The following is a 16,942-nucleotide window of genomic DNA, read 5'->3' on the forward strand; positions in this document are numbered from 1 at the left end:
GCAGCAAGCTAAAAACAATCAAATTCAAAAATTAATGATTAATGGTAATATTAGTGATGACCCAAAAAATATTGCAAAGTTTTGTGCCAAATTTTATAGTGATTTGTATACTTCTAAATTATCCCAACAACATATGAATGACTTCTTTAAATCTTTACCTAATATAAACCAGCTAAGTGACTTAGATAAAAAATTTTGTGATGCCTCTATTACTCTGAAAGAGATAGTGGAAGCTATCAATACTTTAAAAGCTAACAAATCTCCCGGAACAGATGGTCTCAGCTCAGAATTTTACAAGCTGTTTAGTTGTAGTATAGCACCATTCTTATTAAAGGTTTATGAGGAAAGTATAGAGAAAACACTGCTTCCAGCCACATTATGTCAAGGTTTAATAACACTTATCCCAAAATTAAATAAAGATCCCCTTTTAATAGATAACTGGCGTCCAATTACATTATTAAATAATGATTATAAAATTATAGCTTTAGTTTTAGCAAAAAGATTGAAATCTGTTTTGCACTCCATAATTGACGAAACACAATCGGGTTTTATGCAGAAAAGGCACATTTCTAATAATATACGGTTAGTTTTAGATGTGTTAGATTATTCAGATTTAATAGACAGTGATGGTTTCATTTTCTTTTTAGATTATTACAAAGCTTTTGACACATTGGAACATGAATTTTTATTTCAGGCTCTACAAAAAATTGGCTTTGGCGATGCTTTTTGCAGGATGGTCCAAATGCTTTACATAAACGGAAACAGTTCTATCAAATTAAGTAATGGTACTTCACCTAGGTTTTTTTTTAAAACGAGGAGTTCGGCAAGGATGTCCAGTGTCCCCTTACCTGTTTCTTATTGCAACACAGTTCCTTAGCACACATATAAACAATAGTCAATTAAAGGGTATCACAATTGGTAACACTAAAATTAAAATTAGTCAATTAGCAGATGATACAGCTTTATTCTTGAATGATTCATCACAAATTAAATTGGCTTTGAATATTCTTCAGACTTTTTCTAAAGCTTCGGGATTAACTTTAAACCTTAATAAATGTGACTTGCTTCCAATTAAAGATTGCTCTCTTACTTCTATTGAGGATATTGCTGTCAAAAATAGGGTAAAATATCTTGGTATATTAATTACTAAAGATGAATGTAGGTGTTCAGCAAACTTTAAACCTATTATTATCCAAACACAAAAAAAATTTAATTGTTGGTTACAAAGGGATCTGTCACTAAAAGGCAGAACACTGCTCGCTAAGGCAGAGGGTTTGTCTCGTTTGGCCTATGCAGCTCAATCTCTTTTTGTGGATAGGCCCACATCTAAATTAATTAATGAGGTTCTAATAAAATTCCTATGGAAAAATAAATCTCATTACTTGAGAAAATCAGTCATATTAAATGGGTATAATAATGGTGGTCTGAACTTTATTGATTTTGATTCTCTCAACAATACTTTCAAAATTAATTGGCTGAACCAATATCTAGCCCAACCATCTTCTATTTGGAATGTTTTTCCTCAATTAGTGTTTTCACAACTTGGTGGCCTTAATTTTCTCTTAATGTGTGATTATGATATATCCAAACTCCCGATCAAACTTTCCAACTTTCATCGACAGCTTCTCTTAGCATGGGCACTAATTTATAAGCATAACTTTTCACCACAAAGATGTTTTATTTGGAACAATAAGAACATTTTATTCAAGAATAAGTCTTTGTTTTATGATAGTTGGTTCAGTAATGGTTTAATTTTGGTGGAGCAATTGTTTAATGAGGAAGGTCTTTGTTCAGGTACTCTGAATTTCTTTCCAAATACCAAATACCAATAACCCCAAAAGAATTTGCTACAGTTATGGGAGCCATCCCCTCTGGTTTGTGCATGCTTTTTAAAAACTGTAATGGTTCCTCAGTATCTACTGCATCCTTGCCCAAACCTTGTGATACTCCGGTTGGTCAAATTTGTTTCTCTGAGTCGAAAGCCAAAAATTATAAAATACGGTCTCTATTTCTTAAGAATCTGATTTCTGTTCCACCTGTGATCTCCTTTTGGAATAATTTGTTTGGTAACCTTAATTGGAAGAAAATCTGGTCTCTACCACAAAAATTCTTTCTCACTAACAAAGTAAAAGAAATTTCTTTTAAGCTCATACACCGGTTCTACCCTGTAAAGAAGTTTTTACAAAGATTTAAATTTGACATTGATCTTGCATGCTCTTTTTGTTTGTGTTCTGAAGAAACTATGGTACACTTATTTTGGTCATGTCATTACACTCAGAAACTGTGGTATGATATCAGTGTGTTTGTCAAGCGTAAGATTTTGCCAGGTTTCTCATTACATATTAAAAACATTATATTTGGGTATTATGACTCCAACCCCACAAACGAAAATGTCAGTTTTGTTATCAATTAAATTTTTTTTCCTTAGCAAATTTCACATCCACAAATGTAAATTCTCCAAATGTAAACCTGTCTTCTCTGTTTTCCTAAAAGAAATGGAAAACTATTTGAATTTAATCTCAGTATCACCTAATAAGAAAGCTATAAAGACTGTTAGAATTTGCTCTGCCTTTGATCTCCTTGTGTAATTTTGTTTGCATTTTGGCCCTCTTTATCTTTCTCTTTTTTTTTTTTTTCTTTAGTTCTATTTTATTCTTAATTGTTTTTTTTAATTCATTCTTTTTTATGGCTGATATTATGTGATGTATGTTTATACTTTTGTATGCTCTTGTGTTCTGCATTAAAAATAAAAAATAAAAAAAAAATAAAAAATTGGGCAAAAAGGCGGGAGCTAGTTGAAAATTAAATTAGCTATTTAGACCAAAATCATTTTTTGAACCAGGCTGTAAACATGTTTTTTCCTGCTGTAAAGTTGCGCATTTTAACATGGGGAGTCTATGGAACTGACTCCCTTTTGCAGCCAGCCTCAAGCGGCCAGTCGATGAATTGCAGTTTTAGTCACTTCCTTATTGGCCTCACGAGAGAGAGCGGAGGTTGGCGCTCGAATATAACCTATACCGTCTATTTATATATGAGTTATTTAATGTTTTAATTAAACATAAAATAAAATGTTCAATTTGCATAATTTCACCAATCACATTGGACATTTTTTAATGTATGCTCTAAATACCAAAAAAAGAAAAACAAGAAAAGAAAAAGAAAAAAAAGTTTAATAATAATGACTAACTATTTACTGCTAAATATGCAAAATACTCATGACTTATAGTCTGACACAGATCCCTTTAAATTGAATAAAGAAAGTAATTAAATAGGCAATATTTTAATAATGTTGAAAAATTACGAAGACTTACACAAGTAATTTGACAACTATCTGTGCCAAAAGACAAAATAGGCAAAAAATTTGATTGTAAAAATTATAATATTTTGTACATTTATTTTATTTTTATTTGGATAAAGAACATCATCCAGCTGTTTAATGACCAGATGTAGGCCTGGTTACATCTTGTAACCAGCCCAGCAACAGAGAAGGACAGCTGCTTGTGAGTGTTTTGTCTTGGTTTCTCATTAGACTTCTGTGTGATCGTCATTGCTAGGAAAGTTTTTGGTTTAAATTGTGTGTGTCTTACCCTGGTAAATACGTGCTGAAAGTGGCGCTTGGTTTTGCGTTTGCCCATCGCGGGACTGCCCAGTTTCGATCTGCTAAATAGTGAGGCGTGGCCAAAGCCAGTGAAAATACTTAATTAGCTGTTTTTGAAAGCACTTGTCACAAGAAACAGCCAGCAACAGAGAAGGACAGCTGCTTGTGAGTGTTTTGTCTTGGTTTCTCATTAGACTTCTGTGATCGTCATTGCTAGGAAAGTTTTTGGTTTAAATTGTGTGTGTCTTATCCTGGTAAATACGTGCTGAAAGTGGCGCTTGGTTTTGCGTTTGCCTATCGCGGGACTGCCCAGTTTCGATCTGCTAAATAGTGAGGCGTGGCCAGCTGACTTCAATCACAGGTAATCAGGCAAATACAAAAGTGGTAGGTTTCGTGGCAGCGGTCGCGGCAGCCCTCGTGTATGGAAGCATTTGGGTAGCATTATTCAATTTGGGATGTAATATGCAAAATGACAATGCAATATGTAAAATGACAATGCATTTCTGTATTTACATTTTCCAATACATTTGTGCAACGTTTGGTGCAAAATGAAAATTAAATTACACAATTTTCATTTGCCATTTCATACACCAGTTTTAATATGTAAAATGAATACTAATTTTAACTCTTTATAAGTTGCAAAATTAAAATGAAAACGTATTAAAGAAATGATTAGATATGTCTAACATGTTCAAGCAAAAACTGTGGCAAAATGATCATTTAAATGCTATTTTTCTTAAATGCATTAACACTCACAGTAAAGACACTTACGATTGCATTTTCATTCAATGTCCCGCAATGAATGTAGCAAAATTCAATGTGCACATTGAAAATGCATTCCGAGCCGATCGCGTGTCCGCCCCCTCCCGACATGTCAATCACTGCGTGAACAAGGCGGGGCTTGCAGAAGGTCACAGACTCAGATCTCAAGAAGAGGATTCAAGTGAGAGAACATGGACAAGACAGTTGGTCCGTGTACGTTTTGATCATTTCGGTTTATGGCTTCAATATTTCATTCGCACTTGTGGGCGGAGCTGAAACACTGCTTTTATCTGATTGGTCGAATCGCTCCACCTTCAGCTCCGTCTTTTCATTCTTTCAGGCAGAATAAGAGTCAGTGTGAGTGAAGCACTGTAATGTCTGAAACTACACTCACTGTTACTGTTCGTAAGTGTCTTTACTGTGAGTGTTAATGCATTTAAGAAAAATTGCATTTAAATTCTCATTTTGCCACAGTTTTTGCTTGAACATGTTATACATATCTAATCATTTCTGTAATACATTTTCATTTTAATTTTGCAACTTAAAGCGTTACAATTAGTATTCATTTTACATATTAAAACTGGTGTATGAAATGGCAAATGAAAATTATGTTATTTAATTTTCATTTTGCACCAAACGTTGCACAGATGTATTGGAAAATGTAAATATAAATAAAGAAATGCATTGTCATTTTACATATTGCATTGTCATTTTGAATATTCCCAAATTGAATAATGCTACCCATATGCTTCCATACTCGTGTGAAGACCAACGAGGGTAAAGACCATCGACTCCACCTGCGCGACTCCACCTGCGCAACTCCACCGAGCAAGGACACCGACAGGGCACTTGAGTTTTGCTTTTTGCCCCTTTCTTTACTTTTTGTATAGCTTTTCCTCAAATATTTCTTACACTTGTAGTCACTATGTGCTTTCAGATCTCTACTATCACTACTAACACTCGAAGAGCATGCTACGTACATCGCAGGAAGGTCTGTCTGACAAACCTATGGCCTGTCCCTCTGACCTCTACTACGCTCTCTATTCCAGTTGGTCTCTGGAACTGCCAGTCTGCAGTTAACAAAGCAGACTTCATTTCATCTATTGCTACTCATTCCGGTCTCAACCTCATGGCACTGACTGAGACTTGGATCAAACCTGAAGACACTGCCACCCCTGCAGCCCTCTCCACTAATTTCACTTGTTCCCACACTCCTCGTACCACTGGGAGGGGTGGAGGTACTGGTCTCCTTATATCAAAAGAATGAGATCTTTCTCATTCAAATGAGAATTTTCTTTACCACATTGTTACAACGACCTGGTCCTGCAGGTTTGCCTTATACAACATTAGGAAGATTAGACCCTTCCTGTCAGAGCAAGCCACCCAACTTCTTGTCCAAGCTCTTGTTCTCTCCAGACTGGACTATTGTAATGCTCTCCTGGCGGGCCTTCCTGCATGTACTGTCAAGCCTCTGCAATTGATCCAGAATGCAGCAGCAAGGGTTGTCTTCAATGAGCCAAAAAAAGCTCCCGTTACTCCTCTCCTCATCAGGTTACACTGGCTACCAGTAGCCGCTCGCATCAAATTCAAGGTACTGATGCTAGCCTACAAGACGACCACTGGCACGGCACCAACATACCTAAACTCACTGGTTAAATCTTATTTGCCCTCCAGAAGTTTGCGCTCTGCAAGTGAACGACGCCTTGTGGTGCCATCCCAAAGAAGTTCAAAATCACTCTCACGGACCTTTTCCTGGACTGTGCCGAGCTGGTGGAATGACCTCCCAATCTCAATTCATACAGCTGAATCTTTACTCATTTTCAAGAAACATCTAAAGACTCCTCTTTTTCGACAGCACTTAACCAACTAATACTAGCACTTTTCCTTTTCTTGTCTTTTCATTTATTTAAAAAAAAAAAAAAAACCTGGCTATGCGTTCTATATTAGACTAACTGAGACTTGTATACTGTTGTTGTTCTCTTGTTGACCTGACTGCTTCTATTGTTCTCATTTGTAAGTCGCTTTGGATAAAAGCGTCTGCTAAATGATTAAATGTAAATGGTTACATTCAATTGTTCAAAAATACCATAGATACTGCAGTTGTGACCAATAAAACTGTTGTTTGGTATTATAAAACTTCCTATTAGTCATGTCTAAATAAAAACAAATAACAGTATTCTAAAAGGTGTTTTTTTTTTTTTACTGTTTGAACAACCCAATTTTTAGGTTAAGCAGTTTTTTTTTTTTTTTTCCAGTAGTAACACTAGCTATATTAACTAACCATCTGGTATTTTGGTAGAATATGTGGTATTATGTGTTTGTTTTTTGTTTTTTTTATAAGGGTAGGTTCCAACAGCTGTTTGTGAACCATAAACCGCTGATTTGACCATCGATGATATTTATTTAGTATAAAGGTTTTTTTTTAAGCAACTGCTAATACTTACTCATAGAGTAGTCCTGCATCCCTTCAACACATGAGTGTAGTTACATAGTCTATCCAGCAGAAGGAGATATATAGATAACAGATGATTTACTATTAAAATGATGTATATCTTAATGTATTAAACATATATAGTACACTACATACTACATTATTTTAATAATTAATAAAATATTGAAGAAAAATAAATTTAGTAAAAAGTGCCAATGACTCTCTATAATCAGCCAGTTCTTTTTAATTAATCAAGAATACTTATGATTACATCCAGGTGATTACTGAAAAAAACATCAATGTCATTACTTTCATCATGAAGGGGTCGTCATGAACCAGGCAATGTTACTGCTCTTAAAACAAAACTGTTGTTTTTGTAAATATACCAAGTAAAACAGACTCCATAATCATCTTCCTATAGTCAAAATCCAATATTTAAAGTTGAAAATGTTACAACCATGTCAAAAATATAAACTTAGATTTTGGGAGACAAACAATATGTAAAGAAAGTGTTAACCTGTAACCTTAAGCTTGGAAAAAAGAAAACTTAGCCAGTAACGATGACATCTGTAGATTAACTTCATGAGGAGCAACCACAAAAAATAAATAATACATATATATATATACACATACATATACACACAGGGCTTAATTTGTGCCGGAACAAGCCGGATCCGGAACCTCCGAAATCTGATCCAGCACCTCATTTTGATGGATCCCCCTCCTCCAGGGGTGGCGTTTCCCGAGTGAGCGGTAGCGTTTTTGCCATAGACAGTAAAAGAAATGGACACAGCGACCCCATTGGAACTCAATTGAGACAAGTGAAGCCCATTTTTTGCGATTTTTAGCACTTCCGTTTCTGATGCACAGACTCAAACTAACCCCCAATTTCCACCAGATGCGTAACGGCTGCGTTACGGCTCCGGCACGGCGGCGGAGTCAATAGGTTTCCATTAAAGTCAATGAGTGTATTTCCACTGAATGCGTTACAGCTGCGTTCCGACTCCGGCGATCCGCAGCCCTCCGGAGCAGATACGCAGAGCTTCTATTTTTGCCGGATGCCGGAGCGCTCCGCAGCACTACAGGGCAGAGTACGCAGGACAGGAAGTCGAGTGACAAAACAGAACAGCCAGAAACAAAATAAAAGATTCCGTTTAATTTTCAAAATAACATACACCGCGATCATATTTCCCTACACTACACCTTGAAAACGTCATAATGGGCGGAGACAGGCTTGTTGAAGTTTTAACCCCGTTGACACGATGGATGAAGAAATGAAAAGAGAAAAGAAAAGAGTTCTATCCTATACTTCTTCGGATAGAAAACTGTTCCTGGTTTGGTAGTTCTGTTTATAGAAACTACATATCGCGCGATCACACCAGAATTCGCGAGATTACATGGGGCATCGTGATGTCAGCTGTCACTCATGACCGCAGCCGTTACGCAACAAATACGGCCCCAGGGGCCGGTTGCACCAGCTGTGCGTAAGTTATAAACAAAGAGTTATTGATCCCAATATTTAACCATCGATAAACATCCTTCCAAAACCCCATTTGGGATCAATAACTCTTTGTTTAACAAATTTCAAGTGATGATATATACGGATGGTATGTCAAAAAAGGTATCTAAAATGGTGAACATTATTTTCATTATGGGAAAGTATCATATACACAAAAATAAGTGGAATAACAGCTAGCCCAACATAAACTGTTTTAAGAATGAAATTAAAAATTATATAGCATCTCTAAAGGTGTTATCGGAAGAAAACCAATCCATAAATTAGTTTTATGAAACAATGTCAGAGTCTCTTGCTCTTTGAGTTTACAGTCCTATGTTCTTAAACACGCTTGAAGCACTTGTGTTTTTAAGTAATTATTATTATTTTTTATTTATTTTTTTCTTACTTGATATGATGTGAGTTTGTACTGTTTTAAATGCGATTTTAAATTGTTTATTTTTTTTCCTCAAACGAGTTCTTGATGTAAATTTAAGTTCAAGTTTATATGAAATATTGTAAATTGAGAAAAAAAATTATAATAAAAAATTATTTTAAAAAAAGGGGTGGCGTTTCCGTATGGCAGACAGATATGTGCCTTGAAAAATTAACCAAAATTCATATCTCTATTATAATTCGTTATTATTATTTTAAATCAGAGGGTTTTACAAATATTTAACCAATGATAAGTATTTAAAAGTGCTTGCCAGTAAAACTGAATTACGCCATTGGATCCTCAAGCTCTAAGTGAAACCTCGTCACTTCCCCCGCCTCCACTCAGATTGACGCGCGCACACAGTCTGGAGTAGACAGATCTCTGCTTATTCGCAAAGCAAGGGTAAACACATAACTGTTTGAATAGTAAAGCATTTTCTTTACTCAAACACTGTGGGTGCTTCTTAATTCTTATTTGTGCATCCTCGTTTCCTTTCCTCGCTTCCTTTCTTCGTGTCTTAGCTTCACCTCTTCAGGACGCGAGGGAAGGACGCAAGGAAAAGACGTGAGGATGGAGGACTTGAATCAAGTGAAATGATTTATCCTCACCCCCTTCAGCGTTACTTCAAAGTGTCATCAGCTGTGATTAAAGGAATCTGCCTTTATGTTGTTAAAGTTTGTTAATTAAGACATTCATAATAAATATTAATAAAGCAAGAGGCCCTGTTTGAAATATATGACATGCATGGTTTATTTGAAGTGAAAAGGTAAAATATAAATAAAAAATATTACAACAGATGTAAAGGGGGAGGAGAATTTATACATGCGTAACGTTAAGTCGATAAAAGACTTCCGCATATGATACACCTGCTGTGTATCATCGCTCATCGCTCCTCATGAAGCCATCTCGGTTACGTATGTAACCATGGTTCCCTGAATAGGGAATGAGATGCTGCGGTGACATCACCTGCTATGGGAACACCCCTCGGTGTGACGAATGTCTGAAGCCCTATACCATCCCGCCAATCCTATTGGCCAAATAGCGTTTGGCACCGCCCTACGCATGCGTACGCATCATATACCTGGGTGCCGCGCGCCATTTCGCTCAGATTTCATGAACTGAAGAAGAAGAATGCTATCAAGGTATGGCACGGCCAGGACCGCAGCATCTCGTTCCCTATTCAGGGAACCTTGGTTACATACGTAACCGAGATGTTCCCTTTCATAGGTCACTTCGATGCTGCGGTGACGTCACCTGCTATGGGAACGCTATACCATAACGCCTGTCGTACCTGATAGCTGGGATCCAAGGAAGCATCTGCTCAAGCAGAGAGAACCCAGGAGCCAGGGTCATCCTCACATCCAGACTGTAAGACTTGATAAAAGTGCTCGGTGAGGACCAACCTGCCGCAGCACAGATATCATCCATAGAAGATCCACTGAGAAAAGCTCAGCCAATGGGACATGCGCTGTTTTGTAACCGCATGGCCTTTATTCTTATGTCCAAAACAGACAAACAGCTGGTCAGACTCATGCCATGGGGCTGTACGATCCACATAAGTCTTTAAAGCTCTCACAGGGCAAAGACCTAGATCTCCAGACCCTGCCTCAGCAGGGGATAAAGCCTCCAGGACCACTTGCTGAAAGCGAAAGGGATTAGATGCGACCTTAGGGACATAATTAGGCCTCGGTCGCAACAACACCTTCACAGAGCCCGGTGCAAATTCCATGCACGAGGGTGAGATAGAGAGAGCCTGTAAATCCCCAACTCTCTTGAGGGAGGATAAAGCCATGAGAAGAAGTGTCTTCAGAGTCAGGATTTTATCTGGTCGCACGGGGCGGAAAGGCCTCAGCCGTCGCGCACCCTGTATGAAACGAGAAACCAGTGGATGACGGCCCACTGAGGCACCGTCTATACATTCGTGGTAAGCTGAAATGGCTGCCACGTAAACCTTTAGAGTGGCTGGTGTCACTCCATCCGAAAAACGGTCCTGAAGGAACTCCAGTACTGAAGCCACTGGGCAGTAAACTGGATCCATATTACGAATTTCACACCAGGTCGTAAACAGTCTCCACTTGAAAGCATATAAGCGTCTCGTAGAAGCTGCTCTAGAATTCAGTATAGTCTCGGTAGTTTCAACAGAAAGACCGGGACATATTAACTCACTCCACTCAGAGGCCACGCCCACAGTTTCCATAGATCTGGCCTCGGGTGCCAAATCAGTCCCTGTGCTTTTGATAATAAATCCTGTCTGAGGGGAATCTCCCATGGAGAGCCCGCTAACAGACTGATCAGGTCCGCAAACCACGGCTGTGTGTGCCACCGCGGAGCCACCACCAGCAGCTGTTCCACTCTGTCTAGCCGTATTCTGGATAATACCGCTGGGATCAAACGAATTGGGGGAAAAGCATACAAACTGGTCCTGGGCCAACTGTGAGCTAACGCATCCAAGCCCAAGGGCGATGGGGGGCATAGGGAGAACCATAGCGGGCAATGCGTAGTCATGTTCGACGCGAATAAATCCACTCTCGCTTCTCCGAAAATCTGCCATAAGAGATTCACCGTTTGGGGGTGTAATCTCCATTCCCCTTGCTCCAGAGTCTGTCTGGATAGCAAATCCGCTCCGAAGTTCAAACGTCCGGGGACATGAACAGCTCGGATCGACAGAAATTTGTTCTGAGACCAAAGAAGAACATGTCTCGCCAGCCTGCACAGAGGGCGAGAGCATAATGATGATTCAGGTATGACACAACCGCTGTGTTGTTTGATCTGAGCAGCACATGACGGCCGATCAGCAGATTCGAGAAATACTGGAGTGCCAGAAAAACCGCCAGTAATTCCAACCTGTTTATGTGCCAACTGCGTTGTGGCGCTGTCCACACTCCATGGCCTGGGCACCCTTGACAAACAGCTCCCCAACCGGTCAAAGACGCATCCGTCGTGACGGTCTCTCGGAAAGCACAAATCCCCAGCCGAACCCCGGTTAGGAGAAATTCGGTTGACATCCATAGTTTTAACGACATCACACACCTACGTGTCACCGAAATCGTCCGATGCGGAAGACAACGGGGTGAAATATTTCGTCTTTTCATCCACCACTGAAAAGGGCGCATGTGAAGTAATCCCAGGCGAATTACGGGGAATGCCGCTGCCATTAGACCTAAAAGTCTGAGGCACAATCTCACTGTCACTGTGCGACCCGCTTTGAAGCGCCGCACGCATGACGCAATCGACTGTGCGCGCGGGAGAGAAAGCTTTGCTGTCATCGCGCGAGAGTCCAAGTCTATTCCCAGAAAGGTTATCCGTTGAGAGGGGATTAAAACACTTTTCTGGAAATTTGTGCGTAAGCCCAGGCTGTTTAAATGATTCAGCACAAGATCCCGATGAGAGTGTGCTTGAGTCTGCAATTGCGCTAACACCAGCCAATCGTCTAAGTAGTTCAAAACATGAACGACCTGGAGCCGCAACGGGGCTAGAGCTGCGTCCATGCATTTTGAGAAAGTACGGGGAGCCAGAGCTAAGCCAAATGGAATAACGCGGTATTGATACGCTTTGCCCTCTAAAGCGAGTCTGAGGAACTTCCTGTGTCTCTTGATGATCTGAATATGAAAGTATGCATCCTTCAGATCGATCGTGACAAACCAGTCGTTTGGTTGAATCTGAGACAAAATAGACTTTACCGTCAACATCTTGAATTTGCTCGGCCTGAGTGCAAGATTCAGACGGCGTAAATCCCGAATGGGTCGCAATCCGCCGTCTTTTTTTTTTTTTTTTTTTGGTACCACAAAATAACGTCTGTAAAACCCTGACTCCATCTGAGAGGGGTGTACTTCTTCTATAGACCCTTTGCTCAGCAGAGCTGACATCTCCTGTTGCAGCACCGCTATTTCCATCGGTTTCACCACCGTGGAAAGGAGGCGGGCCTCTTCGAAACTGAATGGTGTATCCGTGACAAATTGTGCGTAACACCCATTGAGAAATGTCGGGCAAGCGTTCCCACGCGGTCCGAAACAATACTAGCGGTCTCAAAATTTCCGCTTACTGCAACGCTGTCATACACGTTAAAATGTCCGGGCATGAAAAACTTGTGGCGTTCGTGCACAGGGGAAGTGTATGCGTAAGAGCCGTTGAGTCTCGTTGTGTATAATCCTGAAACGTGTCCACGGCAGGAATTAGGCCAACATCTGGCTCTGCCGCTAGCGAAAAAGCGGCGGTTGTGCGAGCCGTCATAAACAGGTCGTCTGTACAGGACCCTTGAATCGCCCCTCAAATTCTGAAAGCTGGATTGCGCAGAGTGTCTGAGGGAACGTTTGGCATTACAGCTCGATCCAATGCTGCTCAAAGCGCTGTTTGCTGCGAGACAGTCAATGTTAGAGTGTGGGGACTGCAGTGAGAGGGTTGGATGTGCATTAGCAGTCCAACAGCACTCTCTAGTGGAGGGCACAGTCCCTGTCGAACAGGAAGGAAGCGCATACGTCAAAGTCTCTGCGTTTCGTTGTGTATAATCCTGAAGCGTATCCACGGCAGGATTTAATCCAACAAGATAAACATCGGGCCACGCCGCTAGCGAGAACGCGGCAGCTGTGTGAGCCGTATAAACTGGCCGTCTTTGTCAGCCTCTTGTGCCGTCCCTCAAACTCTGAAGGCTGGATTGTGCAGAGTGTCTTAGGGGGCGCTCAAATGATAGCTCAATCCAATGATGCTCGAGGTGCCTTTGCTGCGAGACAGTCAATGTTAGAGCGTGGGGACTGCAGTGAGAGGGTTGGATGTGCATTAGCAGTCCAACAGCACTCTCTAGTGGAGGGCACAGTCCCTGGCAAACAGGAAGGGAAGCGCATGCGTCAAACTCGCTGCGTTTCGTTGTGTATAATCCTGAAGCGTATCCACGGCAGTGTAGCCACATAAATAGCTCACTGAGGAAGGGGAGGCGTGTTTCTCCTGTCCGCTCGGAGGGAGAGAACCGCATATGCCGGCCAGAGCCTACTCTGAGTTCGAAGCCGCGGTTGGACAAACATAGTTTGAAAAAGCAAATCTGCTGATTAACACGCTCGAGTGGGGGAGAGCGAGCAAGTGGAAAAACTCCAGTGCATCACTGTATTCATAGTCAAGCCGCACATATCGCCCCTAACCAACACCTCGTGTGGAGCCTCGGCGACCGCAGAAGCGAAACGGTGGGGGTTAGATGCGAGGCGACTTATAGAAATACACTCCAGAGCGCGGATTCTTTTTTTTTTTTTTTACTGTAGCCGTAGGCTATCACGGAGAGAACATGTAGAGAGGCTGCTAACGAACCTCTCATGAGTGCCTCCTCGTGATAAACCCATTATACGGCTCTTACCTTTCGTTGACTCATCGCGTCCGCGAAGAGGAGTTAACACTGCTCAGATGATTCGCTTCCCTGAAGGAATGAAATCTGAGCGAAATGGCGCGCGGCACCCAGGTATACGATGCGTACGCATGCGTAGGGTGGTGCCAAGCGCTATTTGGCCAATAGGATTGGCGGGATGGTATAGGGCTTCAGACATTCGTCACACCGAAGGGTGTTCCCATAGCAGGTGACGTCACCGCAGCATCGAAGTGACCTATGAAAGGGAACTCCTCACTCGTACGTTTTTTGCCATCTAGTCAATATACTTTTGTATGTTTTGAATATCCTGTGCATAAGCGCTTTATCGTTTATATCATGAGACATTGACCAAGTTTACTAAACAACAAGAAAAACTAAGCGCCCATATAGCAACAATAAACGTTATATAGCCTGTAAAAGGTGATGATAGCTTTGGCTATAATGCGCTGCACTTGCCTCAGATGCGGACAAAACACAGATCTCCTCATTCGCCGGCCAAAGACCTTGTTAACTCCATTTGAGCTTGTTTTTCATATAGCCTAATGTTAATTGCACGTGTCTGATACAACACAAACACTGACGACGCAATGTTGTTTGACCCCCCGCATTTTAGTAGAGTGTGCCATGAAACTTCTTTATTTGTCAACAACCATAAGACATATTGCGTGTATTTGGTTGCTTAAACTCAACAAACCACGAAATACTCGCGAGGCGGCTTTATACGCGCGAGCTTTGGATGTGACTGCGAGGGCAAATAGCCAATACAGCGTGTGGAGCGCGCAAGTACCAAATGGCTTAAAATAATTGAAAGGTGTGCAAATTATACATTTTTGTGACAATGCAACAATTACCCGATTAGTCAAGTCAAGTGACCGTTCTGTCAGCTGTCCCGATCGAAATGCGAGTGAGTCTTGTATCGCAGCTTGCAGCAGGTCGCTGAAGTGCAGACAAGAATGCGCTGATGTGAAGCGCGCTCCGAGAGTTTATGGTTTCGAATTACTGATTGAATCTTGTTTGTGTGGATTTATTTTATTATTCAAACTTACAAGCTATGTTGAATAAATGCAGGGATTTGCCTCATTATAAACTTGAAAGCTGCGAGAATTATTAAAACCACAGAAATGTAGGACCTGATTAAATAAAATTATTACACAGAGATTTGTAAAATTCCACACCTTTTTACTTAACTTGGGAATGCAAAGAAAATAATGGAAATTGGGCAGGCTATCTTAAAACCTTTATGAAGTAAATACAGAAAATGTGAAATAAGCAAAGAAAACTAACTTGTAAATGGGACATTTGAAAGAAGAGAGAGAAATAAGACGTCAAAAAAAAAAACTAGAACTGAAAGAAAGAAAGAGATATGAATAGAGTACCCAACTGTAGGCCTCAGTCCATTTTGTCCAGCTGCTCGCTTTTTATAAAATTTCCTGCGTTAGCCTGCCCTACATCAAGTGATGTCACCATTGCGATGTCATAATAGTATTCCAAAAGTAATAGCATTCCAGAGTAGCCAAGTTCTGTTCACTAGCCAGTGAACGCCCAAATGATGCTATACAGCGCTGGTTCTACATTCTGTTAAAGACTAGTGAATGATTGAATCTATTACATAATCTATACTGAAAAAAAATACATTCGAACCAGCAGGTTTTGAGAAGTCGTGGCCTGGCGGTTAGTGAATCGGACTCACAATCGAAGGGTTGTGGGTTCGAGTCTCGGGCCGGCAGGAATTGTGGGTGGGGGGAGTGCATGTAGAGTTCTCTCACCACCCTCAATACCACGACTTAGGTGCCCTTGAGCAAGGCACCGAACCCCCAACTGCTCCCCGGGCGCCGCAGCATAAATGGCTGCCCACTGCTCCGGGTGTGTGTTCACAGTGTGTGTGTGTGTTCACTGCTCTGTGTGTGTGCATTTCGGATGGGTTAAATGCAGAGCACAAATTCTGAGTATGGGTCACCATACTTGGCCGAATGTCACTTCACTTTTTTTTTTTTCAGTCGTATTTTCGCAAAGCCCATTTAAAGCAGCTCCTTCTGTATTAATCTGAACCGTTTCAATCATATCACAGGTAATTCTATTAATTTACTTCATTCGAGATACTTTTGTAGCTACTGTAAATGTAAGAGATTCACCGAGTAGCCTAAATATAATTCACCGGGTAGCCTATAAACATATAGGTGACCAAAATTATGACTTTATATTGTTAAGAATGTGTTATATTTACCAGTTAATCTCTTTGCTGTTGTTATGAAATCTCGAAGATTTAAGTGTTTCTTATTTATTTTAATAATTTTTTTTGGTCCTGTTATTTTCACAAGTAACAGATAGGCTTTATAGCCTACAAGATATGATTTTCCCCGAATTAAAAAAAAAAAATAATAATAGCTTACTTTAAAATGTGGTAATGTTTGTCTTTCTTTTCTGTTTAATTTTGTGGTTTGTTGGTGTGGAGCAGCAAGTATAAAAAATATTTAAAAAGAATTCTCTTCACACGGTGCTCTTCGATATCAATAGGGGGCAACTCACCTGAATTTTAACGTTTATCATTTTAGTAGTTCTCCCAAATATGATGTGACTATCATTTCGTTGCAAACCTGTATAAACGGTTTTTATTTTCTGTGAAAAACACAAGAAGATATTGCGAAAAATGTTTTTACTATTTTATCCACACAGAGGAAGTCAGTGGGGTCCAAAACAACACTGGACATAATTTTTTTTCTTAAAAAATAATAATAATGCGTTGTGTGTTCATGCCACTGTATATTATGTTCTAGAATTACAGGCTGTAGAAGTGAGCTATGGTAAAGTGACCAAACACATAGAAGTACATTGATCTGTGTTTGTTTCAGTAATGGAGAAGTTCTTAAGCAAGC

This window comes from Carassius carassius, chromosome 18 (assembly GCF_963082965.1).
Source record: "Carassius carassius chromosome 18, fCarCar2.1, whole genome shotgun sequence".
Lineage (NCBI taxonomy): Eukaryota > Metazoa > Chordata > Actinopteri > Cypriniformes > Cyprinidae > Carassius > Carassius carassius.